General features: G+C 46.6%; 1 long non-coding RNA gene and 2 other non-coding genes across 4 annotated transcripts; all 3 read right to left on the minus strand.

Annotated features, from left to right (window-relative positions):
• Positions 1 to 24,000: 24,000 nt before the first annotated feature.
• On the minus strand, positions 24,001 to 25,938 carry LOC129470246 (uncharacterized). 2 transcript variants are annotated; one of them, XR_010115993.1, is made up of 6 exons: positions 25,622 to 25,938; positions 25,060 to 25,114; positions 24,878 to 24,956; positions 24,719 to 24,792; positions 24,350 to 24,418; positions 24,001 to 24,113 (listed from the first exon to the last, which is right to left on the minus strand). It is a non-coding gene; the product is annotated as an uncharacterized lncRNA (long non-coding RNA). The 2 variants fall into 2 exon arrangements; XR_008653193.2 differs by lacking the exon at positions 24,719 to 24,792 and having other exon boundaries at positions 25,622 to 25,676.
• On the minus strand, positions 24,215 to 24,290 carry LOC129478152 (small nucleolar RNA SNORD50). Its single transcript, XR_008656311.1, has one exon. It is a non-coding gene; the product is annotated as a small nucleolar RNA SNORD50 (small nucleolar RNA).
• Positions 24,514 to 24,583, minus strand: LOC129478160 (small nucleolar RNA SNORD50). Its single transcript, XR_008656315.2, has one exon. It is a non-coding gene; the product is annotated as a small nucleolar RNA SNORD50 (small nucleolar RNA).
• Positions 25,939 to 26,381: the final 443 nt, after the last annotated feature.

Here is a 26,381-nt window from a genome sequence, read left to right on the forward strand (position 1 = left end):
TGCCATGTGATTTAGGCAGCAAGGCTCAGTAATACTGGCATGTTATTGGGAAAGGCAATTGATTGAATCAATCCATAGCTGGGGTTTTTCCAGGTAGTGTTACAGACCAATGGGTTATTCTTGCCCACTGCACAGAAAAGCCAATACAATGAGATGGCAGTGTTGCAGCAGAGAGTTTAATTATAGCAAGGCAACTGAATGGAAGGATGGGAGATATTTCTCAAATCTAACTCCCCGAGAATTCAGAGGCTAGGGTTTTGAAGGATAATTTGGTGGGCTGGGTCTAGGGAATGAATGCTGCTGATTGGTTAGGGATGAAATCATAGGGACATTGAAATTGTCTTTGTGACCTGAATCAGTTTCTGCATGGGGGGTGTCAGGGAATCACAGGACCCATAGAGTCAGTTCTTTGGCATGGGCCACAGGTACAGCTAGCATCTGCCAGGATGCCAAAGTCTGAAAAATATCTCAAAGACCAGTCTTAGATTTTACAATAGTAATGTTATTTATAGGAGCAATTAGGGTTACAAATCTTGTGACCTCCAGCTATGTAACTCCTGAAGAGTAAACAATTATAGAAAAGCAAGCTAGGGAACAATGGCTTGTTATCGTTTAACTGTGTCTACGTCTTCACAGAATTCAGGCCACTCCCATAATTCTAACCTTGTGGACTCTCATTAGCTTTAGGGAGGCAGTTTTGGTTCCTGAATAGTAAGGGGTTAGTTTTAAGAAGGGACTGCTGTCATCCTTACTTTAAACTATAAACTAAATTCTTCCCATAGTTAGCTTGATCTATGCCCGGGAATGAGCAAGACTAGTTAGGCCTTGTGAAGTTAGAAGTGAGATAGAGTCAGTTATGTTAGATTTCTCTCATTGTTATAATTTTTGCAAAAGTGATTTCAGTAGTTGCCCAGGAAAGAAGACAGGGTAAAGAAGTTGGGAATATTGCATGAGAGGGCCACCGATAAACCTCGAAATTAGGCTGGATAGGAAGGGAAGTTAAAAACAAGTAGGATTTGATATGAAATGCAGAGGTCCTTAACTTTTCATGCCATAGACCACCTTGCCAGTCTGGTGAAGCCTGTTGACCCCTTCTCAAAACATGTTTAAAAATGCATAAAAGATGCTCTTCAATTTACAATGAGGTTATGTTCCAATAAACCCCATTGAAAATAGTGTAAGTTGAAAATGCATTTAATATAACTAACCTACTGAACATCATAGTTTTCCTAATCTACCTTAAGTGTGCTCAGAACACTTACTTTATCTTATAATTAGGCAGAATCATCTAACGCAAAGTTAAAATGTTGAATATCTCATATGCTTTATTAAATACTGCAGTAAAGTGAAAAACAGAATGGTTGCATGCGTATTTGACCTACAGTTTCTACTGAAAATGTATTGCTTTCACTCCATTGCAAAGATAAAAAATCATAAGTTGAACCATTGTAAGTTGAGAACCATCTGTATAAGATTACAAATGAAACCCTTTACATTAAAATACAACTATCAAAATATTTAAACAAACCAAAAGTGTCCCATAGTAATATATGTGCTTCTTTGCATTAAATAACAAAATCTCTGACAGGCTTAAAGAGTATCATAACTTCTACATAGAAATAATGTAGAGGTTTACATATTTGTATCTGATCTGAACTGTAAGATATATAAAAATAGCTGTGGGTCTCAGTTCCTCTGGGAAGGTAAGAGTCTAACTCTGGTGGGCAAGTGGGCACCTTGCTCCAATTTGCAATAATTGCCTTTCTAATTTCATGGACATTAGATGCCACATGGATGAAAGAGGCAAACACCATATCCACATCACATTCTACCCCAAACTTCAGATCCTGGATGTCCTTTTCTGACATGGCAAGCAGGTCCATAGCCACCAGGAAGGTCTACACCCTTTTTGCTGCTCAAAGAGCCATGATTTTCCATTGCTATCACCAGGAGGTCAGTACCTTTCTGCTCCGACTGCAGAGAAATAAGTTATTACATCTGTAGATCTTGCTGCCCCCTTCCATACCTTACAAATGTTCTTGTAGTCCAGCCACAGGCAGTTCTCATCATAGTTTTCCATGTAGGCATTATCCAGTGTGATCTGAAGGTGGCTCCCTTCTTCAGCTCCACCTCCATGGGGACACTGCTCTGTGTGAGCCCAGTTCAGATCTCAGGCCCGTTAGTGTCCAGAGCCACAGCAACTAGCCGCTAGAGATTGGGGTCAGAAGCAAAGCTTTCCATAGTTGTGCACATGTTCCCGATGGTCTCTGCGTGGTACTCGTAAGTTCAGACAAGCCATATTAATTCCAGACTTAATCATCAACATTTCCACCAATCAGGAAGCTGGGCCGATAGTACAGATGATGCCAGTGTTCTGGGCTGTGGGGGTGGCCAGTCAGTGTTCAGGCAGCACACATGCTACAGCAGTGTGTCAGCCACCACTGTGGGCAGCTGCTGAGTCTGAAATGAAGGCCCTCCTGGCTTCACTGTGGGGCTTCCACTTGGCTTCTGAGGTCTTTCAGCGTTTTCTGGCTCAGACTACTTGCAAATGCAGAGAGGTCAGGAGCCTAGGGACATTCACTCCTGTCCATTATATATGTTTTATTTCCAGAATGTCTATTTGATTGTTTTCATGTCATCCAAATTATTTATTTATTTATTTATTTTTTGAGACAGAGTCTGCCTCTGTCCCCCAGGCTGGAGTGCAGTGGCACCATCTCGGATCACTGCAAGCTCCGCCTCCCGGGTTCACGCCATTCTCCTGCCTCAGCCTCTCGAGTAGCTGGGACTACAGGCGCCCGCCACCACGCCCTGCTAATTTTCTTGTATTTTTAGTAGAGACAGGGTTTCACTATGTTGGCCAGGATGGTCTCGAACTCCTGACCTCGTGATCTGCCCACCTCGGCCTCCCAAAGTGCTAGGATTACAGGCTTGAGCCACCGCGCCCGGCCCCAAATTATTTTTGATGGTCTTTTATTTCTATATCATCTACCAATGTCTTCCTTTATTTCTTTAAACATTTTAACATACTCATTTTATAATTTTTATTTAAAATTTCTGTATCTGAAGTCCTTGTGAGTCTGGTCGCGAGGTTTGAAGATTTTGCTAATTCTTATTCATGCTAGCTCAGTTCCTTGTGTGTTTTGGGTTTTTTTTTTTTTTTACTTTTAAATGTTTTTAAGTTGACATATAATTGTACATATTCATGGGGTACATACTGATGTTTCAATATATATAATGTATAGTCATCAGATCAGGGCAATTAGCACATCCACCATCTCAAACATTTATCATTTCTTTTTTTTTTTTTTTTTTTTTTATTAATTTTTTTTGCATACAAAAACAATAAACATTTTCTAAAAATACATACAAACAAAAAGATGCATATCAAACATATTAGGAAGGTTGCACATGGGAAGTCGGGGAATAGAAATGGGGGTGGGAGTTAAAATAAATGAGAGAGGGACTTTATATGGATAAGTGATAATAACTCAATCCTCTATTTGACAAAGAAGAGGGAGAAGGAAGAGGAAGAAAAAGAAAGTGGGATAAAGGATCAGAAAGGGAGGAAAATAGAAAAAATTAGAGTATGACTCCAGGGTAGACCTGTTTTGTTGTCATTGAGTTGGTTGGTTGGTTTGTCTGTTGTATTCTTCATGTTTCGCCAAGTTGGCCAGACTGGTCTTGAACTCCTAGCCCGAAGTGATCAACCCGCCTCGCCCCCCAGAGTGCCGGGACCACAGGCGTGAGCCACCACGTCCAGCCCCCACATTGCTTCTGGCCTCCGTGGTAGACCTCCCAGACGGAGCGGCCAGGCAGAGGAGCTCCTCACTTCTACCCAGACACGGGGCGGCCGGGCAGAGGGGCTCCTCACTTCCCAGACGGGGCGGCCAGGCAGAGACGCTCCTCACTTCTTCCCAGACGATAGGTGGCCGGGCAGAGGCGCTCCTCACTTCCCAGACGATGGGTGGCCGGGCAGAGGCGCTCCTCACTTCCCAGACGATGGGTGGCCGGGCAGAGGCGCTCCTCACTTTCCAGATGATGGGTGGCCGGGCAGAGGCGCTCCTCACCTCCCAGACGATGGGTGGCCTGGCAGAGGCGCTCCTCACCTCCCAGACGATGGGTGGCCGGGCAGAGGCGCTCCTCACCTCCCAGACGGGGCGGCCGGGCAGAGGCGCTCCTCACTTCTTCCCAGACGGGGCGGCCGGGCAGAGGCGCTCCTCACTTCTTCCCGGACGGGGCGGCCGGGCAGAGGCGCTCCTCACTTCTTCCCGGACGGGGCGGCCGGGCAGAGGCGCTCCTCACTTCCCAGACGATGGGTGGCTGTGCAGAGGCGCTCCTCACTTCTTCCCGGATGGGGCGCCCGGGCAGAGGCGCTCCTCATTTCTTCCCGGACGGGGCGGCCGGGCAGAGGCGCTCCTCACTTCCCAGACGGCGCGGCCGGGCAGAGGCGCTCCTCACTTCTTCCCGGACGGGGCGGCCGGGCAGAGGCGCTCCTCACTTCTTCCCGGGCGGGGCGGCCGGGCAGAGGCGCTCCTCACTTCTTCCCGGACGGGGCGGCCGGGCAGAGGCGCTCCTCACTTCTTCCCGGGCGGGGCGGCCGGGCAGAGGCGCTCCTCACTTCCCAGACGGGGCGGCCGGGTAGGGGCACTCCTCACTTCCCAGACGGGGCGGCCGGGCAGAGGCGCTCCTCACTTCCCAGACGGTGGGTGGCCGGGCAGAGGCGCTCCTCACTTCCCAGACGATGGGTGACCGGGCAGAGGCGCTCCTCACTTCTTCCCGGATGGGGCGGCCAGGCAGAGGCGCTCCTCGCTTCTTCCCGGATGGGGCGCCCGGGCAGAGGCTCTCCTCATTTCTTCCCGGACGGGGCGGCCGGGCAGAGGCGCTCCTCACTTCCCAGACAGGGCGGTCGGGCTGAGGCGCTCCTCACTTCTTCCCGGACGGGGGCGGCCGGGCAGAGGCGCTCCTCACTTCTTCCCGGACGGGGCGGCCGGGCAGAGGCGCTCCTCACTTCTTCCCGGGCGGGGCGGCCGGGCAGAGGCGCTCCTCACTTCTTCCCGGGCGGGGCGGCCGGGCGGAGGCGCTCCTCACTTCTTCCCGGACGGGGCGGCCGGGCGGAGGCGCTCCTCACTTCCCAGACGATGGGTGGCCGGGCAGAGGCGCTCCTCACTTCCCAGACGGTGGGTGGCCGGGCAGAGGCGCTCCTCACTTCCCAGACGGTGGGTGGCCGGGCAGAGGCGCTCCTCACTTCCCAGACGGTGGGTGGCCGGGCAGAGGCGCTCCTCACTTCCCAGACGGTGGGTGGCCGGGCAGAGGCGCTCCTCACTTCCCAGACGGTGGGTGGCCGGGCAGAGGCGCTCCTCACTTCCCAGACGGTGGGTGGCCGGGCAGAGGCGCTCCTCACTTCCCAGACGGTGGGTGGCCGGGCAGAGGCGCTCCTCACTTCCCAGACGGTGGGTGGCCGGGCAGAGGCGCTCCTCACTTCCCAGACGGGGCGGCCGGGCAGAGGCACTGCTCACTTCCCAGACGGGGCGGCCGGGTAGGGGCACTCCTCACTTCCCAGACGGGGCGGCCGGGCAGAGGCGCTCCTCACCTCCCAGACGGGGCGGCCGGGCAGAGGCGCTCCTCACTTCCCAGACGGTGGGTGGCCGGGCAGAGGCGCTCCTCACTTCCCAGACGATGGGTGGCCGGGCAGAGGCGCTCCTCACTTCTTCCCGGACGGGGCGGCCGGGCAGAGGCGCTGCTCACTTCCCAGACGGGGCGGCCGGGTAGGGGCACTCCTCACTTCCCAGACGGGGCGGCCGGGCAGAGGCGCTCCTCACTTCCCAGATGGTGGGTGGCCGGGCAGAGGCGCTCCTCACTTCCCAGACGATGGGTGACCGGGCAGAGGCGCTCCTCACTTCTTCCCGGATGGGGCGGCCGGGCAGAGGCGCTCCTCGCTTCTTCCCGGATGGGGCGCCCGGGCAGAGGCTCTCCTCATTTCTTCCCGGACGGGGCGGCCGGGCAGAGGCGCTCCTCACTTCCCAGACAGGGCGGCCGGGCTGAGGCGCTCCTCACTTCTTCCCGGACGGGGGCGGCCGGGCAGAGGCGCTCCTCACTTCTTCCCGGACGGGGCGGCCGGGCAGAGGCGCTCCTCACTTCTTCCCGGGCGGGGCGGCTGGGCAGAGGCGCTCCTCACTTCTTCCCGGGCGGGGCGGCCGGGCAGAGGCGCTCCTCACTTCCCAGACGGTGGGTGGCCGGGCAGAGGCGCTCCTCACTTCCCAGACGGTGGGTGGCCGGGCAGAGGCGCTCCTCACTTCCCAGACGGTGGGTGGCCGGGCAGAGGCGCTCCTCACTTCCCAGACGGTGGGTGGCCGGGCAGAGGCGCTCCTCACTTCCCAGACGGTGGGTGGCCGGGCAGAGGCGCTCCTCACTTCCCAGACGGTGGGTGGCCGGGCAGAGGCGCTCCTCACTTCCCAGACGGTGGGTGGCCGGGCAGAGGCGCTCCTCACTTCCCAGACGGTGGGTGGCCGGGCAGAGGCGCTCCTCACTTCCCAGACGGTGGGTGGCCGGGCAGAGGCGCTCCTCACTTCCCAGACGGGGCGGCCGGGCAGAGGCGCTCCTCACCTCCCAGACGGGGCGGCCGGGCAGAGGCGCTCCTCACTTCCCAGACGGTGGGTGGCCGGGCAGAGGCGCTCCTCACTTCCCAGACGATGGGTGGCCGGGCAGAGGTGCTCCTCACTTCTTCCCGGACGGGGGCGGCCGGGCAGAGGCGCTCCTCACTTCTTCCCGGACGGGGCGGCCGGGCAGAGGCGCTCCTCACTTCTTCCCGGGCGGGGCGGCCGGGCAGAGGCGCTCCTCACTTCTTCCCGGGCGGGGCGGCCGGGCAGAGGCGCTCCTCGCTTCTTCCCGGGCGGGGCGGCCGGGCAGAGGCGCTCCTCACTTCCCAGACGATGGGTGGCCGGGCAGAGGCGCTCCTCACTTCCCAGACGGTGGGTGGCCGGGCAGAGGCGCTCCTCACCTCCCAGACGGTGGGTGGCCGGGCAGAGGCGCTCCTCACCTCCCAGACGGTGGGTGGCCGGGCAGAGGCGCTCCTCACTTCCCAGACGGTGGGTGGCCGGGCAGAGGGGTTCCTCACTTCCCAGACGGTGGGTGGTCGGGCAGAGGCGCTCCTCACTTCCCAGACGGTGGGTGGCCGGGCAGAGGCGCTCCTCACTTCCCAGACGGTGGGTGGCCGGGCAGAGGCGCTCCTCACTTCCCAGACGGTAGGTGTCCGGGCAGAGGCGCTCCTCACTTCCCAGACGGTGGGTGGCCGGGCAGAGGCGCTCCTCACTTCCCAGACGGTGGGTGGCCGGGCAGAGGCGCTCCTCACTTCCCAGACGGTGGGTGGCCGGGCAGAGGCGCTCCTCACTTCCCAGACGGTGGGTGGCCGGGCAGAGGCGCTTCTCACTTCCCAGACGGGGCGGCCGGGCAGAGGCGCTCCTCACCTCCCAGATGGGGCGGCCGGGCAGAGGTGCTCCTCACCTCCCAGACGGGGCGGCCGGGCAGAGGCGCTCCCCACCTTCCAGATGGGGCGGCGGCCGGGCAGGGGCTGCAATCCCATCACCCTGGCAGGCCAAGGCAGGCGGCCGGGGGGCAGAGGCCGCCGCGAGGCCAGACCACGCCACCGCCCTTCAGCCCGGGCAACACCGAGCACTGGGTGAGCGAGACTCCGTCTGCAGTCCCAGTACCTCGGGAGGCTGAGGCGGGCAGAGCACTCGGCGTCAGGAGCTGGTGAGCAGCGTGGCCAAGATGGCGAACGCGTGCCTGCATGCAAAGGAGAAAAGGCAGGCAGCGGTGGCGGGCGCCGGCAGTCCCAGGCAGTCCGCGGCGCGGGCAGCAGCAAGCCGAGTAGACTGCAGCCTGGGCCAGAGAGGGAAAGAAAGAAAGAAAGGAAGAAAGAAAGAAAGAAAGAAAGGAAGGAAGGAAGGAAGGAAGGAAGGAAGGAAGGAAGGAAGGAAGGAAGGACATTTATCATTTCTTTGTGTTAGGAACATTCAATATCCTCCTTCAAGTTATCTGAAAGTAAGTATTATTGTTAACTATAGTCATCCCACAGTGGTGTAGAACACTAGAACTTATTCCTCCTACATAGCTATAATTTTATATGCTTTTTTTTTTTTTTTCTTTTGAGATGTAGTTTTGCTTTTGTTGCCCAGGCTGGAGTGTAGTGATGCAATCTCGGCTCACTGCAACCTCCGCCTCCCGGGTTCAAGCAATTCTCCTCCCTCAGCCTCCCGAGTAGCTGGAATTACAGGCATGCACCACCATGCCCAGTTAGTTTTTTGTATTTTTAGTAGAGACGGGGTTTCTCCATGTTGGTCAGTCTGGTCCTGAACTCCTGACCTCAGGTGATCCGCCCACCTTGGCCTCCCAAAGTGCCGGGATTATAGGCATGAGCCAACACACCTGGCCTTAATTTCAAATCCTTTAACAAATCTCTTCCTATCTTCCCATCTCCCATATCCCTGCCAATCTCTAGTATCCTTTGTTCTATATTTTACTTCTATGAGATCAACTTTTTTTTTTTTTTGAGACAAAGTCTCACTCTTGTCCCCCAGGCTGGAGTGCAATGGCGCGATCTCGGCTCACTGCAACCTCTGCCTCCTGGGTTCAAGCGATTCTCCTGCCTCAGCCTCTCGAGTAGCTGGGATTACAGGCACCCACCACCACACCCGGCTAATTTTTGTGTTTTTAGTAGAGACAGGGTTTCACCATGTTGGCCAGGCTGGTCTTGAACTCCTGACCTCAGGTGATCCACCCACCTCGGCCTCCCAAAGTGCTGGGATTACAGGTGTGAGCCACCATGCCCGGCGAGATCAACTTTTTTTAGTTTCCACATGAGTGAGAACATGTGGTGTTTAACTTTCTGTTCCTGGCTTATTTCGCTTAACATAGTGTCTTCCAGTTCCATTCATGTTACTGCAAATGACATGATGTCATCTTTTTATGACTGAATAGTAGCCCATTGTGTATATATACACACCACATTTTCCATTTTTTTTCTTTTTGAGACAGGGTCTTGCTCTGTTGCTCAGGTTGGAGTGCAGTGGTGCTATCATGGCTCACTGCATGGCTCATTGCAGCCTCAATCTCCTGGGCTCAAGTGATCCTCCCACCTCAGCCTCCCAAGGAACTGGGACTACAGGCACACACTACTGTACTTAGCTAATTTTTTAAATTTTTTATAGAGATGAAATCTTGCTATGTTGCCCAGGCTGGTTTTGAACTCCTTGGCTCAAGCAATTCTGCTTCAGCTTCCCAAAGTGCTGGGATTGCAAGTGTGAGTCACTGTGTCCAGCCTAAATTTTCTTTATCCATTTATCTGTTGTTGGACTCCTAGGTTGATTTCATATCTTAGCTACTGTGAATAGTGCTGCAATAAACATGGGGATGCAGATGACTCTTTGGGAAAAAAAATAGCTGTGCTTTCTATTGGTGACAAACCCATAGACATTGCTAGTACTATTGTGGTGTACAGTTTACATTTGTTATTGAAAGAAATGCTAAATTTCAGTTAGTGTTTAGTAAAAGTATACATATTTTCCCCTGTCCAAGTTCATAGACTTCTTGAATTTTATCCATGGCTCTCTATGGGACAGTGGAATCCCAGGTAAAAAAGACTGAAGTGGAGGGAGAAAGTGGAGGAAGTCAAAGAACTGATACACCAAATTGTTTGGACATTGACATGTAAATATTAGAAATAGATATTACAGAACAGAGCCACGAACCTGGTCCCAAACTCTTCAAAATTAATAAGGGGCAGTAACCCCAAAGTAAGAAAATGATAGCCTCGAAGTAAGACAAAAGATGACAAGCCAGGTGGCATGAACATGAAAAGATCAGGGGGTTTTACATAAAGATGGAGGAGTAATTGTTAAGAAGTGGCAGTAGGGAGGCTGGGCACGGTGGCTCACTCCTGTAATCTCAGCACTTTGGGAGGCTGAGGCGGGCAGATCACTTGAGGTCAGGAGTTCAACACTAGCCTGGCCAACATGGTGAAACCTTGTCTCTACTAAAAATATATAAATTAGGTCGGGCATGGTGGCTCATGCCTGTAATTGCAGCACTTTGGGAGGCAGAGGCAGGTGGATCACTTGAGGTCAGGAGTTCAAGACCAGCCTGGCCAACATGGTGAAACCCCATTTCTACTAAAAATACAAAAATTATCTGGGTGTGGTGGCACACGCCTGTAATCCCAGCTACTTGGGAGGCTGAGGCAGAGAATCGCTTGAACCTTGGAGGTGGAGGCTGCAGTGAGCCGAGAGCATGCCACTGCACTCCAGCCTGGGCAACAGGGCAAGACTCCATCTCAAAAAAATAAAATAAAATAAAAAATAAATAAATAAAAATACATACATTGGCTGGGTGTGGTGACATGCATCTGTAATCCCAGCTACTAGGGGGGCTGAGGCATAAGAATCGCTTGAACCTGGGAGCCAGAGGTTGCAGTGAGCCGAGATTGTGCCACTGCCCTCCAGCCTGGGTGACAGAGTGAGACTCTGTCTCAAAAAAAAAAAAAGAAAAAAAAAGTGGCAGTGCAGAGCAAGGAAGATACTAACCTTAACTTCATACCTGAGGGAGGAAGCAAGCTGCAGCAAGAGAAAGCAGTACCCTAAGGAAGGAAGAATCAGATTTTAATTAGGGCAAGGAGGTGGAAGAAATGCATGCACACAAAAAAATGATCGAGGATATAGGGGTAGTTTCTTATCCCTGTAGACTGTGCAGTGGAAAGATTGAGAGAGAGAGGGCCATGTTGCGGGGTAGTGTAGACTAGAATGGCTGCAAATGGATATGAGGGGATAGATTACCAGAGAGGTTTAATTTTTTAATGGTAATATAAACCCACTAGCTAGAGATTATTCTACTGTCCAGAGATAACCAGTGTACCATTAAACATTTGGACTATTTATTGCCATAAACTTTGTCATCATGATAAAATTAAAGGCAACCTAAATTTCTAAAATTGATTAAATAACCATTTAATAGCTACAAAAATAAAATGCAGCCAGGCGCAGTGGCCCACACCTGTAATTGTAGCACTTCGGGAGGCCAAGGCAGGTGGATCACTTGAGGTCAGGAGTTCGAGACCAGTCTGGCCAACATGGTGAAACCCCATATCTACTAAAAATACAAAAATTAGCTGGGCATGGTGGCACGCACTGCAGCCTGGGCAACCAAGTGAGACTCTGTCTCAAAAAAAAAAATTAAAAAATAATCCAGGCACTGTGGCTCACGCCTGTAATCCCAGCACTTTGGGAGGCCGAGGTGGGCAGATCTCAAGGTCAAAAGATTGAGACTATCCTGGCCAACATAGTGAAACCCTGTCTCTACTAAAAATACAAAAATTAGCTGGGCATGGTGGCGCATGCCTGTAGTCCCAGCTACTCGGGGGGCTGAGACAGGAGAATCGCGTGAACCCAGGAGGCGCAGGTTGCAGTGAGCCGAGATCACACCACTGCACTCCAGCCTGGCAACAGAGTGAGACTCTGTCTCAAAAAAAAAAAAGAATAAAAAAAGAATAAAAAATATGCTCTCAATATTGCCAATGAAAAGAATGAGTAGGAGAATTTTTAATAATGTTGAAAATTGTCATGATAGAAATGAAATGAGCTGGGTGTGGTGGCCCTCGCCTATAGGCCGATTTACTGGGGAGGCTGAAGCCAAGAATTGCTTGAGCACTGGAGTTCGAGGCCAGCCTGGGTTACACAGCAAGATCCTGTGTCTAAAATAAATAAATATTTTTTAAAAAAGAATATTAAATGAAAGGAATCAGGATGACAAACTGTATATAATTCAAATTTTATTAAAATTTATATCTGCATAGAAAAATACATCAAAAATTATATAACAGTTACTTCTGAGTGGTGGGATTATAAGTTATTTTAATCTTCATATCTTCCTTATTTTCACATTTCATCTCTTTTATATATCTTTTTATAATTTTTATAGGTTAAAAAATAGAGCCTTTAGGAAATTAGATACAGTCAAACACCTCAAAACCTCATGTCTAAAAATTGAAAATGTATACTTTACTTACTCTGGAGGTATATATTCTCTAGAATAATTTTTTATTAAAGTTAAAATGTGATAAATAATTTAAATACCAAGAAAATGGTTAACAGAAAACTGTGTAGGACACAGTTTCTCTTATTTGGATTTCACTGGATCTCTCAAGCTTAATAGGTTGTATTTATTCTTTATTTTTGAGACAGGGTCTTGCTCTGTTGCCCAGGCTAGGATGCAGTGGCACAAACACAGCTCACTGCAGCCTTGACCTCCTGGACTTCTCGCACCTCAGCCTCCCAAGTAGCTGGGACCACAGACTTGTGCTACCATGCTTGGCTAATTTTTAAAATTTTCACAGAGGTGGGTCTCACATTGCGTTGTCCAGGCTGGCCTTGAATTCCCATGCTCAAGTGATCCTCCCACCTTGGCGTCCCCAAGTGCTGGCATTATAGACATGATCCGCCGTGCCTGGCCAGTTGTATTTATTCTATGTTAAATAGAATGGTCAAATAAATTTAATGTTCTATTATATGAATCATCCATTAACCATAAATCTACAAAGAACATTAACATAGTTTTTGAGCATATTGTACTTCCTGAAATATGACTGTTTAGTAAGATAGGCAATAATACAATGGACAAGACTGATATCACTAGTTGATAGAAGTGTTTACTGTGTACAGTTGACCCTCTATTTTTTATTTTTTTGACGGAGTTTTGCTCTTGTTGCCCAGGTTGGAGAGCAGTGGTGTGATCTGGGCTCACTGCAACCTCTGCCTCTCGGATTCAAGAGATTCTTCTGCCTCAGCCCCTGGAGTAGCTTGGATTACAGGCGTGCACCACCATGCCCAGCACATTTTTTTGTATTATTAGTAGAGATGGGGTTTTACCATGTTGGCCAGGCTGGTCTCAAGCTTCTGACCTCAGGTGATCCACCCACCTTGGCCTCCCAAAGTGCTGGGATTACAGGCGTAATCCAGGCCGACCCTCTATATCTGTGGGTTTCATGTCCATGGATTCAACCAACTGCAAAACAAAAATACTAGGAAAAGAACAATTAAAAATAACAGTACAACAATAAGAAATGACAAAAATAAAGCAACTATTTACAACATAGCATTTACATTGTATGTATTTGTTTTTTGTTTTTGTTTTTGTTTTTTTTTTTTTTTTTTTTTTTTGAGACCAGAGACCAGGTCTTGCTCTATCACCCAGCAGCTGCAGTGGAGTGGTGTGATCTTGGATCACTGCAACCCCTGCCTCCAGGACTCAAGCGATTCTCCCATGTCAGACTCCTGAGTAGCTGGGATTACAGGCGCGTGCCAGCATGCCTGGCTAATTTTTTTATTTTTATTTTATTTGAGACAGTCTCGCCCTGTCACCCAGGCTATAGTGCAATGGTGCAGTCTCAGCTCACTGCAACCTTTGACTCCCGGGTTCAAACAATTCTCCTGCCTCAGCCTCCCGAGTAGCTGGGATTACAGGTGCCTGCCACCATGCCCAACTATTCGTTGTATTTTTAGTAGAGACAGGGTTTTACCATGTTGGCGAGGCTTGTCTCACACTCCTGACCTCGTTGGCCTCCCAAAGTGCTGGGATCACAGGCATGAGCCACCGCACCAGCCTAATTTTTGTATTTGTAGAGATGGGGTTTCACCATGTCGCGCAAGCTAGTCTCGAACTTCCGGACTCAAGCAATTTGCCTGCTTTGGCCTCCCAAAGTAGTGGGATTACAGGCGTGAGCCACTTCGTCTGGCCACATTGTATTAGGTATTGTAAGTACTCTAGAGATGAAAATTACTTAAATTACAATCATGCACAGTATAATTACCTTTTATGGCCAAAGATGGACCTCATACATGGTAGTGGTTCCATAAGATTACAATGCACTATTTTTACTGTATCTTTTTTATGTTTAGATGCATGTATACTTACTATTGTTTTACACTTGTCTACAGTATTCAGTACAATAACATACTGTACAGGCTTGTACATATATGTATATATACACATATATCTCAAACCATCCTTTGCTGGCATTAAACTCTCCAGCTGTAAGTTCTTCACCTTGCCAAGTGCAGTGGGAGCACTCCAGCACTTTGGGAGGCTGAGGTGAGAGGATCACTTGAGTCCAGGAATTTGAGACCAACCTGGGTAACAGAGAGAGACCCTGTCTCCACGTAAAAAGGAAAAAAAAAAAAAAGCCAGTTGTGTGTGGTGGCATGCACCTGCTAGTTGCAGCTACTTGGGAGGCTCCTGGGCTCAAGTCATCTGTGTGTCTTGGCCTCCCAAAGTGCTGGAATTATAGGTGTGAGCCACCACTCCCTGCCGTGCTGGTTTTTTTGTTTTTGTTTTTTTTTGTTTGTCTTTTGTTTTTTTTTTTTTTTGAGATGGAGTCTTCACTCTGTGGCCCAGGCTGGAGTACAGTGGTGCAATCTTCGCTCACTGCAACCTCTGCCTCCTGGGTTCAAGCGATTCTCCTGCCTCAGCCTCCTGAGTAGCTGGGATTATAGAAGCCTGCCACCACGCCTGGCTAATTTTTGCATTTTTAGTAGATATGGGGTTTCACCATGTTGGTCAGGCTGGTCTCAAACTCCTGACTTCGCAGATCACATATTTTTTTAACTGAAGGGATCTGGTGAACTTAACTTATTCGAACGTAGTGGCTCACAATGTTGTGTTTACTGATATGCATAGAAACACCCAATTTTATTAACAGTTATAGCTAATGCATAATGACAAGCGCTATATTGAACATTTTATATGCATTATTTCTTTTCTTGTTCTTCTTTTTTTTTCTTTTAGATGGAGTCTCCATCTGTCACCCAGGTTGAAGTGCAATGGCGCGATCTAGGCTCACTGCAACCTTCACCTCCCGGGTTCAAGTGATTCTCCTGTCTCAGCCTCCCGAGTAGCTGGGATTACAGGCACCTGCCACCATGCCCGGCTATTTTTTGTATTTTTAGATTTTTAGTAGAGATGGGGTTTCACCATGTTGGCCGGGCTGGACTTGAACTCTTGACATCCAGTGTTCTGCCCACCTCAGCCTCCCAGAGTGCTGGAATTACAGGCGTGAGACACCTCATCTGGCCTGCATTATTTCATTTAATGCATGTAAAGTGTCTCTAAAGCATATGCTCTGACTGGAATACCCTGAATTTAATCACAAAGAGAACATATGAGAGCACTGAAGAATCATGAAGACATTATATATCTATATGGACAGGTGGGCTACGTTCGTGGCAGCAGGAAACGGCCCTGTTCTGTTACAGCACTAGCCAGAACACAATAAAACCAAATTATGAAGAAATACAATATCTTATGTTAGAAATTAAATCAACTTAAAAAATTCACAGGTTAAAAAAATTTTATTCTATAAATTTCAAACATGTACAAAAATAGAGAAAGAGTATAATAAACTCTCAAGAGCCCATCATCCAACATTAACAATTATCAACTTCAGGCTAATCTTGTTTCATTTCTACCCTTCAACCACTTCCTTTGTTTTCTGTGTTATTTTGAAACAAATCTCAGACATCAAATCATTTCATCCATAAATAACTCAGTATATATGTCTAAAAGATACAGCCTCTTTAACAACAAAAAGAGCCACAATGCCATTATCACACCTAACAAAGTCCCAATTATTTTTTAATACATGAAATGCCTGTGTTTAAACATATATCTCATAAATTCATTTTTTTAAACAATACTGAATGAGAATCCAACTGTGATGCAAACATTGAGAATGTTGATATTTCTTTTCAGTTTCTTGATTTATAGGTTACCCATTCATCTCGTTTGGTTGGTTTCTTTCCTTGCAATTTATTTGTTATAGAAATCATTTGTAGAGTTTTCCATAGTCTGGATTTTGCTGATTGTATCTTTGTAATGTAGTTTAACATATTTCTTTGTCATCTGTAAATTAGTAATTATATCCAGAGGCTTTATCAAATTCATATTCATTTTTGTTGTTTTCAGACAAGAGTCTGAAACAGGCAGTGGCAAATTCTTTCTTCAGGGACATATAATATCTCATCACCTCTTTTTTGGATGTTCGCAGTCACTGATATTTATTGCCTATATATTAATTCATTAGAATGTTGCAAAATGATGATCTTCCAATTATGCCAATCTTTTTTCATTGTTAACTGGAATATGTCAATAAAGACAAACTTTTTATCACCTTTTATTTGGTTATGTCAGTACAGTTGGTATTGGAAAGTCTCTTTATTTGCAGTTCTGAAACTGATGATTAGCATCCTTTAACGCCTATATTAAATTCAGTTTTTAAAAGTATCATTCTGAATTTATAGATTTGAAGACATATTATGTCTTTTTCTCTATTTTTTCTCTATTACACCTCAATAATGTCAAATTTTCCATCTTTGGAAAGTGAGAGACTCTCCAAGTTAACTCCTGAGTTCCCTTTTTTCTTTTTTTGAGATGGATCTCCCTCTGTCATTCAGGCTGGAGTACAGTGGCGAGATCTTGGCTCACTGCAACCTCCGCTTCCCAGGTTCAAGCAATTCTCCTGCCTCAGCCTCCTGAGTAGCTGGGATTATAGGCACCCGATGCCATGCCCAGCTAATTTTTGTATTTTTAGTAGAGATGGGGTTTCACCATGTTGGCCAGGCTGGTCTCGAACTCCTGACCTGAAGTGATCTGCCTGTTTAGTAATCCTCGCTGGGATTACAGGTGTGAGCCACCGCGCTTGGCTTCCTGAGTTCTTTTAACACAACTCCAGCAGTCTTGCTACCTGTTATAGCAACGTACAACAAGCTCATCTTGTATATTTCCTGTCTCAGATCTGTTTCCTTTTAGTGGTAAGTGGTATTTAGAGGCCACAATCTGGGCCCTAGGGGTAGGGTTCATAGATTTTGATGTGTATGAATCATACTTGGAGTTTCTGTGTTTTCTTTCACAGTGGTTCCCATTTGACTAAGAGTGAAATCCTTTCAATGACCCATTAAGCCCTAGATAAGCTGCATGCCTTGCTTCCTTTCTCACTATGCATGCTCCTTCCTATGGGCCACTGCTATGGAAATGCCCTTTTCCCAGATATATGCACAGATCAATCTCTCACCCTCTCTCTGTTAGGTGAGAGATTGAGCTATGTGCATATCTAAATCTCTGCTTAATTAATCTCAACTTTTCATTGAAGCCTATTCTGTCAACCCCATTTACTTCAATTGCCTCTCAGATGAGAGAATCCCCATTTGAAACTGCAATACTAATTATCTCCCCAAACCGACTCCCAATGTCTCATATTCTATTTTTTCTGTGTCATTTCTCATTTTTTAACATAGTTTATAATTTATTATATAATGTCCTTCTCCTCTTCCTACAATGTAAGCTCCACAAGGGCAGAGGTTTTTGTTTGGTTCGCTACTGTATCTCTAGTGCCTAGGATAGTACCTATACATGGTAGGCATTCAGGATATTTGTTCAATGAACAAATGAATGCAAACCTTAGTATATTTCTGAATCATCACACATGTAGTCTATCAGTATGGTTCAATATCCCGAGGAACAGATTGAATTGAAAGCAAACAATATCCTTCAAGAAAGTGAGCTATAGCAACATGTGGGGACAAGTCCATGAATTTCAAAACTATCCTGACATTTCTGGGCATGTGGCCAAACTCTGAACAATGTTTGTGTCCCTCCCTCTCTCCTTCCCTCCCTCCCTCCCTTCCTTTCTCTTTTTCTTTCTCTCCCTTCCTCCCTTTCTCTCTCTCTTTCTCTTTTCTCTCTTTCTTTCTCTTGAGATGGGGTCTTGCTGTGCCTAGGCTGGTCTTAAACTCCTGGGCTTAAGCGATTCTCCTGTCTCAGCCTCTGGAGTAGCTGGGATTACAGGTGCGTGCCACCAAGCCAGGCTAATTCTTGTATTTTTAGTAGAGATGGGGTTTCACCATGTTGGCCAAGCTGGTCTCGAACTCCTGACCTCAAGTGATCTGCCCGCCTCGGCCTCCCAAAGTGCTGGGATTACAGACGTGTGCCACCACACCCGGCTGCTTTTTTCTTTTTTTTAAGGGTTAGTCAGTCAGTATACATTCACTTTTGAAAAAGAAACATAACATAAACTCAGAATCTCCATTAGCAATGAAATTCAAGTCAGAATTACGATGTATCTCAAGGAGTACACCTTACTATTGCTCCAGAGTAGTTTAGTGTGTTTAATGCTTATGTTCTCATTGAAGCAATTAAACTAATCAACAATTAGCAACAATTCCCAAACTGTACTTTTGTTAGTTTTTATTTTATTTATTTTGTTCTTTGAGACGGAGTCTTGCTCTGTCACCCAGGCTGGAGTGAGGGGCATGATCTTGGCTCACTGCAACATCTGCCTCCTGGGTTCAAGCAATTCTCCTGCCTCAGCCTCCCGAGTAGCTGGGATTACAGGCGCGTGCCACCACACCAGGCTAATTTTTATATTTTTAGTAGAGATGGGGTTTCACCATGTTGGCCAAGCTGGTCTCAAACTCCTGACCTCAAGTGATCTGCCTGCCTCGGCCTCCCAAAGTGCTGGGATTACAGGCATGAACCACTGTGCCGGCCTTAATCAACTACTTTTATACAAAGGTACAGGTTGGGGCCGGGTGCAGTAGCTCACGCCTGTAATTCCAACACTTTGGAAGGCTGAGGCAGACAGATCACAAGGTCAAGAGATCGAGACCATCCTGGCCAACATGGTGAAACCCTGTCTCTACTAAAAATACAAAAATTAGTTGGGCGTAGTGGTATGCGCCTGTAGTCCCAGCTACTCGAGAGGCTGAGGCAGGAGAATCACTTGAACCTGGAAGGCAGAGGTTGCAGTGAGCTGAGATGGCACCACTACACTCCAGCCTGGTGACAGAGCACAACTCTGTCTCAAAAAAAAAAAAAAAAAAAAAAAATGGTTGATTACAATTATTTGGTATAGGTGTGGCCACTCACATCAATAATCCCAGCTACTCAGGAGGCTGAGGCAGGAGGACCACTTGAGGTCTGTAGTTCAAGACCAGCTTGGGGTACACAGTGAGCTGTCATTTCATTGCTTAAAAAAAAAAAAAGTGTCTTGGTGAGGAGACTCACACTTGTAATCTCAGCACTCATGGAGGCCAAGCTGGAAGGATCACTTGAGGTCAGGAGTTTAACAGCAGCCTGGGCAACATAGTGACACCCCATCCCTACAAAAAGTAATACAAATCAGCTGAGCTTGGTGGCACATGCTGGAGGATCTCCTGGTTATTTGGGAGGCTGAGTGGGAGGATCCCTTCAGCCCAAGAGTTCAAGGTGGCAGTGAGCTATGACTAGGCCACTGCATTCCAGCCTGGGTGACAGAGTGAGAACCTGTCTCTAAAAGAATTAATGATGATAATAATAATGATAATGTTATTTGGCCTATATTTTTGTTACTGCTCATATCCATATTTTTAATGTACTCAATGTGTTTTTATTGATGGTATGGCGTTCAGTTATGAAAAATATGGATATGAGCATAATAAAGACACAGTGCAAATAACTTTAACTTTTTCGTTTTTTTTTTTGAGAAAGGGTCTCACTCTTGCCCAGCTAGAGTGCAGTGGCACAATCATAGCTCACTGCAGTCTTGAACTCCTGGGCTCAAGCAATCCTCCCATCTCAGCCGTCACGTAGTCAGATCCTTCAAGTAGCCCAGCTAATTTTTTAACACTTTGTAGAGATGGTCTTGCTATGTTGCCCACTGGTCTCAAATTCCTGGCTTCAAGTAATCTTCCCACTTTGGCCTCCCAAAGTACTGGGAGTTTACAGGCATGAGCCACTGCATCTGGCCTAATCAACTATTTCTGTACAAAGGACAATTTGGGGTTTGTTGCTAATAGTTGGTCACTTTAACTGCATCAATAAGAACATAGGCATAAAACACATTAAATTTCCCAAGGGCAATAGCAAGGTGTGTTCTTTGGGGTATAATCTAAATTCTGACTTTTGAATCTCATCACTGATAATGATTCTGGGCTTACATTATACTTCTTTTTGGGGTATTCAGAATATGAATTTTGGGGGTATATAGTCAGGCCACAACAGCTTCCAAATTTTCTCATTTCTATCTCTTTTGGAGAATTTAAATCACACCACCAGTTCCACCCTAAAAAAACATGTTGAACTCCATTCCATTAGATATTTTATGGATGCCATTACATTGTCCTAGGCACCAAGTTTAAAGAGAGATTAAAGGGAAGTCTCTGCTTTAGAAGAAGTGACACTCCAGGTCCAGAAGGGAGAAACCAATAATCACAACATGTTATACGGCTCATTCCATAGTATAATTGGAGAGGGGCTTATTCTACCTTGTTTTCAACAGCACATTTCTATAGCACATCTGATCCTCTGTCATTACCTGTGACAATTTTCCAGCCCTCTCCTGCTTTTTTTTTTTTTTCCTTCCCTGATCAGCTTGGGATTACAAGGTCAATACAGTAACTTTAGCACTTTTACCTGCATCCTCAGTACTCTTGGCCCATTATTCCTCTGCTCCTCCTGGTCAGTTTATCCCTGATTTTGGATTAATCCAGTTTATCTGCTTTCTGATCCCAAGGAGATAAGCACCACACAATACTGAAGAAATATGCTGATTATCTTTGTTAAAATTGGTGGTTTTCAGCCTCAGCTGATACTTTATCAATGCTAGGCAAATTTATAACTTGTCCATGGTCAGCTCCATTTTCTCCAAATCTGCAGTGTCTGATGAAAAAGCCTTATCATACTTCCTAAATTCCTCATCTTATTCTCTCCTGAAGATCACTTCGTCTGTTACTTTGCAAAGTCATGATCAGACACTAACTTCTTCAGTTTTCATGTTGACCAATGGTCTGTATTAAATCCAAGGCATTTTCCAGCAAGTTTTGCTTGGTTCTTATCCTTCTTTTTCACTCCAGGCATCCTTGGTTTTCTACTTAGTTTCTGTTCCTAACAAATATGGCCCTTGAACTTGGCAGCAGATTCCTGCATCCTGATTTTTGTCTCTTGGCACAAATTATTCTCTAGGATTTGAATAAACCTGGAATGTGCTAATCCTGAAAGGCCACAGGGTTCAACTCTTGGACTTCTTTTTTCTCTATTGGTGATCTCATCTAATCTTATGGCTTTAAATATGCCTTCCATATGTTGATGACTCCCAATTTTCTTTAGTCAGAACTCTCCTCTGAACTGTGGACCTCTATATCTAACTGCCTACTCAAAAATCCCAATTTGAATATCATGTGCTATTTAAACTTAACATGTTCAAAATCAAGCCAACAAAAGAACATTTTTGGGAGTGAGGGATATAGTCATTATCTTGATTGTGTTGACGGTTTCATGAGTATATTCCTATGAAAAAACCCATCAAATTGTATATTTTTAAATGTACACATTTTTGTACATCAGTTATACTCACTACAGGAGGCAAGAACAGTTTCCTGATCTCAGTGAAGTGATGCACATTTGTAAATTATTATTGCCTTCAAATAATAGATTTTTTTGCATATTCTGAAGTGCCCTTTCCATTGCTCTTTTGAAGAGAACTAAATAAATGAAGTAACAAGAAAGATAAAGTTCTCAAATAGGTTGGACTGGATTGTGCTTGATTTGGGATTCTGATTAAACCCGCATAACTCTGACAAACTCAGCTATATGGCATGCTGAGACCTCAGCAGTGGAATAGTAGTACAGGGAGGAGACCAGGACTCATGAGAGTAAGACAAGGAGTCTGGTTCTCATACTGAAAATGTATCCTCTTCTGCCCCAAGATGCTTTCTACAAGATGTTACTCTACAGGGTGGAGTAAGTGGCAATATTCAGACAGTTAAGTCGTGTATACTAATATATACTTATAACTAAGTACTGTAAGTATTGTTTGGATCCAGAACCAAGCTTTTGGAAAGGTAGGAAGGAGGGTCCCACTCCCATTAAAGGACTGGCAAAAGATAAACAGGTTATTCTAGTAGGCTGATTCAAACAAAGGCTCTAATCCCAACTGGGGAACCGTTACAAAAACCACGAAAACAGCTAAAAGCTCTTTCACACACACAGGGCAGTGAGGATTGATGTTAGTTCACAGGACACTTAACTGGGGAGCCAAGCACAGTGGATATTGGGTTTCTGGCAATAGAACTAATTTTAGAAAGCACCAAATGGTAGGTTTGAGCTTACTGTATTTTAAGATTACCTGGAAGCCTGGTGTAAGGCAGAGGAAAATTCCTGTTGGCTGAAGTCACCAAAGTCAGACACGTAAATTATCTTTCAACTTCTGAAACCAATCAGAATCAAGCATATCCCAGTCTATTATAGTCAAGCTCCTTAAGGATCTTTTTTTTTTTTAGCCTGGTCTGTTGCCCAGGATAGAGGATAGAGGTGCAATTATAGCTGATTGCAGCTTCAACCCCCTAGGTTTAAGTGATCCTATCTCAGCCTCCCGAGTAGCTGGAACAAGCACACGACACCACACCCAGTTAATTTTTTTATTTGTAGAGATGACAACTTGCTGTTTCCAGGCTGGTCTCTTCCTGGGCTCAAGCAGTGCTGGGATTACAGGCATGAACCACTGCACCTGGTCCCAAGCAGCAGATAGGCTCTGGAGGGTAAACTTATGCAACTGATCTTAACCAATATTGCCTGAGTTTTTAGGAGGCTATTACAGACTGACAGCCTCCTGTGTGATTAGAAATTGCCATCAAGGAGTCAGTAACTGAAACTGAGCTTTCAAGTTCAAGTTAAACCTTTTTGGATCTGACTCTCATTACAGGAATAATCTTACATTTGTAACTTCCTTGCTCAAGAATCTTAAGGGTATTTATAACATCTCAGTTTTCTGTCCTACACCTATCCACCCTGTTGGTACCCAAATCCTCAATATTTGTCTCAGTCTCTGACCCATACTGTCTTTGCTCAGTTATTTCTTAGGCCTATTGTCCCAACATGTGTGCTGGTTTAGACTCAAATCCACTTGTTCTATTTTCAAGAATTCTTCATAGCTTGACTTTTCCTTGGCATCTTGTGCCACTATTGACAAAATGGTGTTTTATTTCAGGAGTCTTGGCAGAGCCTAGCACAGGCCAGTGCATATAAATGTGGAGTAATTTCGATAATGTGACATATTAAAAGATCTATTGGGAGGCAAGGGAGGTAGAAGGAGCTACAGGAAAAGCGGTCAGAGGGCTCCAAAGCAAAATAGTCTATTTCACAACTTTGTCTTGTTTGCCAGCTTTAACAAAAGGGTAATGGCACTCTTCCTTGAAAATTGGAATCTCAGTAGTCTTTTACCACATACTGCATAACATTAAGTGCCTGGCCTTATTCTAGGCACTCTTGAACTAATGAAACACAGATCCTAAAATTTTATGCAGAAGTTGCAGGAGGGGGAGAAAGAATGATTAACAAGAGTTTTAAGTACAGCAGGTAAGGGCATCGGAGATCAAGGGTATAAATATAAACGCAAGCAATGCTTTCACTGCCATCTTACACACACTACCTTCATAGTGAAGGTGCATTTTCTATCTCCAAATGTTACATGCCTAAGGCTTCTCTCTCATTTGGTAGTATCAGATAGTATTATGTAACCCATCCTGCCAAATGACCTCTTCCTAGATTTTAGCAAGCCTGAATGTCTTTACCAGATTGTTTTATCAGTGACCTTCCCTCATGACCATACTTAATAAACTGCTATTATTGTTCTATTGTGCTCCTTATTTTCTGTATCTCATTCCCCCATTTCTCAACTTAGGCATCCAGGCTTTCAAAATTATAGTTACATCAAAACTAAATATTCCATGATTTGCTTAGTAACAATTACTTTTAATTCCTGTCTCTCCACTCTTACACTGATCCAAAAACCCTTACATTGTACCCTGCACAAACCCGAAACAGTCATTCAGAGTAATTTGATTACAAGGCTGGTTAGTGGATTTTCCATTTAATGCTCCCCATGTTATTTCAGGACCTATTTAAAAGTAATAACAAAAAGCAACATAATCCAAAATTACATGTTTTATTTTCATGTTTGTAAAACGAAGAGCTTTTTTCTGGATGGTTCTCTCATCAGCTTTTCACACAACAGTCAAGTAAACCTCGTGGCACTAGCCCTGGAAAAGGAAAAACACGAGATTCTTAGAAGGCTACCAACATTACAACAGCTTATGTAAAAGCATTAAAAAAAAAAAAAGTATTGTCCTTATAACGGTCCATCTCAGAAGCCAGATCCGTAAAAGTTTTTTTTTTTTCAACAGAAGTTCAGGTTCGGGATAAGATCATCACAGATAAGACCAAGCAAGGACACCATATTCACTAATCGCTAAGCAAACAGAAAAACTCCACTTACAGAAATCGTTGCAACTTTGGAACTTCCAAGACAATTTGGCCTCTGTCAATGGGCCGACAGCGACCCTCACTGTTGGCAGAAAAAAAAAACCCCAGGATTTTATAACACAACTGTTATAAAATCACGGCAACAAAATTTACTCCACCTCTGAATTACTGGTCTTAATCTCAGAAGCCGAATCCGTACTTATTTTTCTTCAGGTTATCAGCTTCGGGATAGGTTTCATCATTGATTAGACCAATCAGACCTTGTACATGTACACACAATACATTAAAGTGCACTTCTGTGACACTGACCATAACCAAGGTAAAGCTAAAGGGCAAGTATTATAGTACAAATACTACAGAACTTTTAAGCCATACAACCTACTTCAAAATGAAGCTGCTAGTCAGTGACATCCGACATTCATTATCTTCACTGGCTACTCGTCCACACTCAGAATGCTGTTCAATGACAAAACAAATTTGGTTTAGTCTAGGCGTGGATTAAATGCTATGCTCAATCATAAAGTACTAAAACAAAACATACCTGTGAAGAGTGTCAGGTTTTAACCAAGCGATTTTCCATTAAATATTCTCCCAGATGTTCTGGAATTTTTTTCGTGTATCTAACAAAAAAAAGTAAATTTCAAACGATGCAACAGTTCTTATTCCTGTAAATCAACAGGTTTACTCCTTTAGTTTGAAAACTAAGGGTAACTAAGTTCTTACCTTTGCATCTTCACAGACCTGCTCCGCTGTGCCACTGAAGACAGGGCCATTGTTCCTGCGGGAAATCGGTATTTAAGCATTCTCGCAGAAATGTCACACTCCAAGGTGTTTTTCCACACAAAACGCTTCCCCCTTCATTAATCCGAACTGCACACAACGCCGCCTTCGAACAGCTCAGTCTCAATACAGGGTCGAGGCTTCCCATTTTAAAACAACGCCGACGAAAGGCCTTCGCCATTTTATTAAAGGCCCCTTGCTCTCAAAACTAACCCTCCGCCCCAATTAAGGTGGTTTTTCCGCCGCCGCTCAGGCACATGCCGGAGGCCAGCAAGCTCGGCGCCCGTGGCCGATCAGCGGTCTCCTCGCGCCAAAACTCGGAGCCTGTGGCCGTCACGACTCAACCTCAGTACATGTGGCGGTCCGGCCGCACGTTTCCCACGTGCAAGCTTTCAACTCTCAGCACTATAAGTTCTTCACTAAGATGGCTTCACAAGATTAAAGCTCTTAACTCGGCCTGCTCCACCATCCTTTGCTCGGGTACTAGCCCACAACACCCACTCACCTACTCAACTACCACACAACCAAACGATCGCGACGGCCGACGTAAAAGACCGAGGTGCACGGCCAGTAGCTCCTTATATAGCCTCCCGGAGTCAGAACGAGGCCGTCCCGCCCTCTCGCACCTATTGGACATGGAAGTAGACAGGGGTGTGGTCGCGAATTAGCGGGAGCGCGCGCGGCGGCTCTTCTGAGGCCCGTTCCGCGTTGTGGCGCGCCCGCCCAGGCCGGCCGCGCTCCCGGCCATTTCCCGGCGTGCGCCCGCAGGCGCACTGCGAAGCGTCGCTTGCGAGTCTGGCGGCCGATTTGGCCCTACGTGGCGCGGGTGTGGCGCCAGAATTCAAACAGCAGCAGTTGGAAACGACGCTTTCGCCTGCCACAAGCCAAGTCCGTCCAGGACAGATTGGGTCCGAGAGTGGACACAAGTTTTGCAGCGCAGGGCGGCCTCAGCTTAGGACCGATTCGAGAAGCTGCGCTGGCTGGCCGGAGCTGGGCTGTAGCGGGCCCCCAGCGGAGGCCGCTGGAGGAGCGGGCGAGCCCTGGCCGCAGCACTCCGGGAAAGGGCAGTTGGCTGGCAGAAACGCTTGGGTGAAAACGCGGAAAGCGCCACGTGAGAACAGCCCCGGCGTGAGGCCCTGCAGGGCCTCAGGGCGGGCATCAAGACCCCATGGGGACACATTCCTCCTCACGCTTCCTCGTGCCAGGCATCCGGTTACACTAAACGTGACCATAGAAGTCTCCCTCAAACAGCGAACGTGAGGTTC

Source organism: Symphalangus syndactylus, chromosome 2 (assembly GCF_028878055.3).
Source record: "Symphalangus syndactylus isolate Jambi chromosome 2, NHGRI_mSymSyn1-v2.1_pri, whole genome shotgun sequence".
In the NCBI taxonomy this organism is placed as follows: Eukaryota; Metazoa; Chordata; class Mammalia; order Primates; family Hylobatidae; genus Symphalangus; species Symphalangus syndactylus.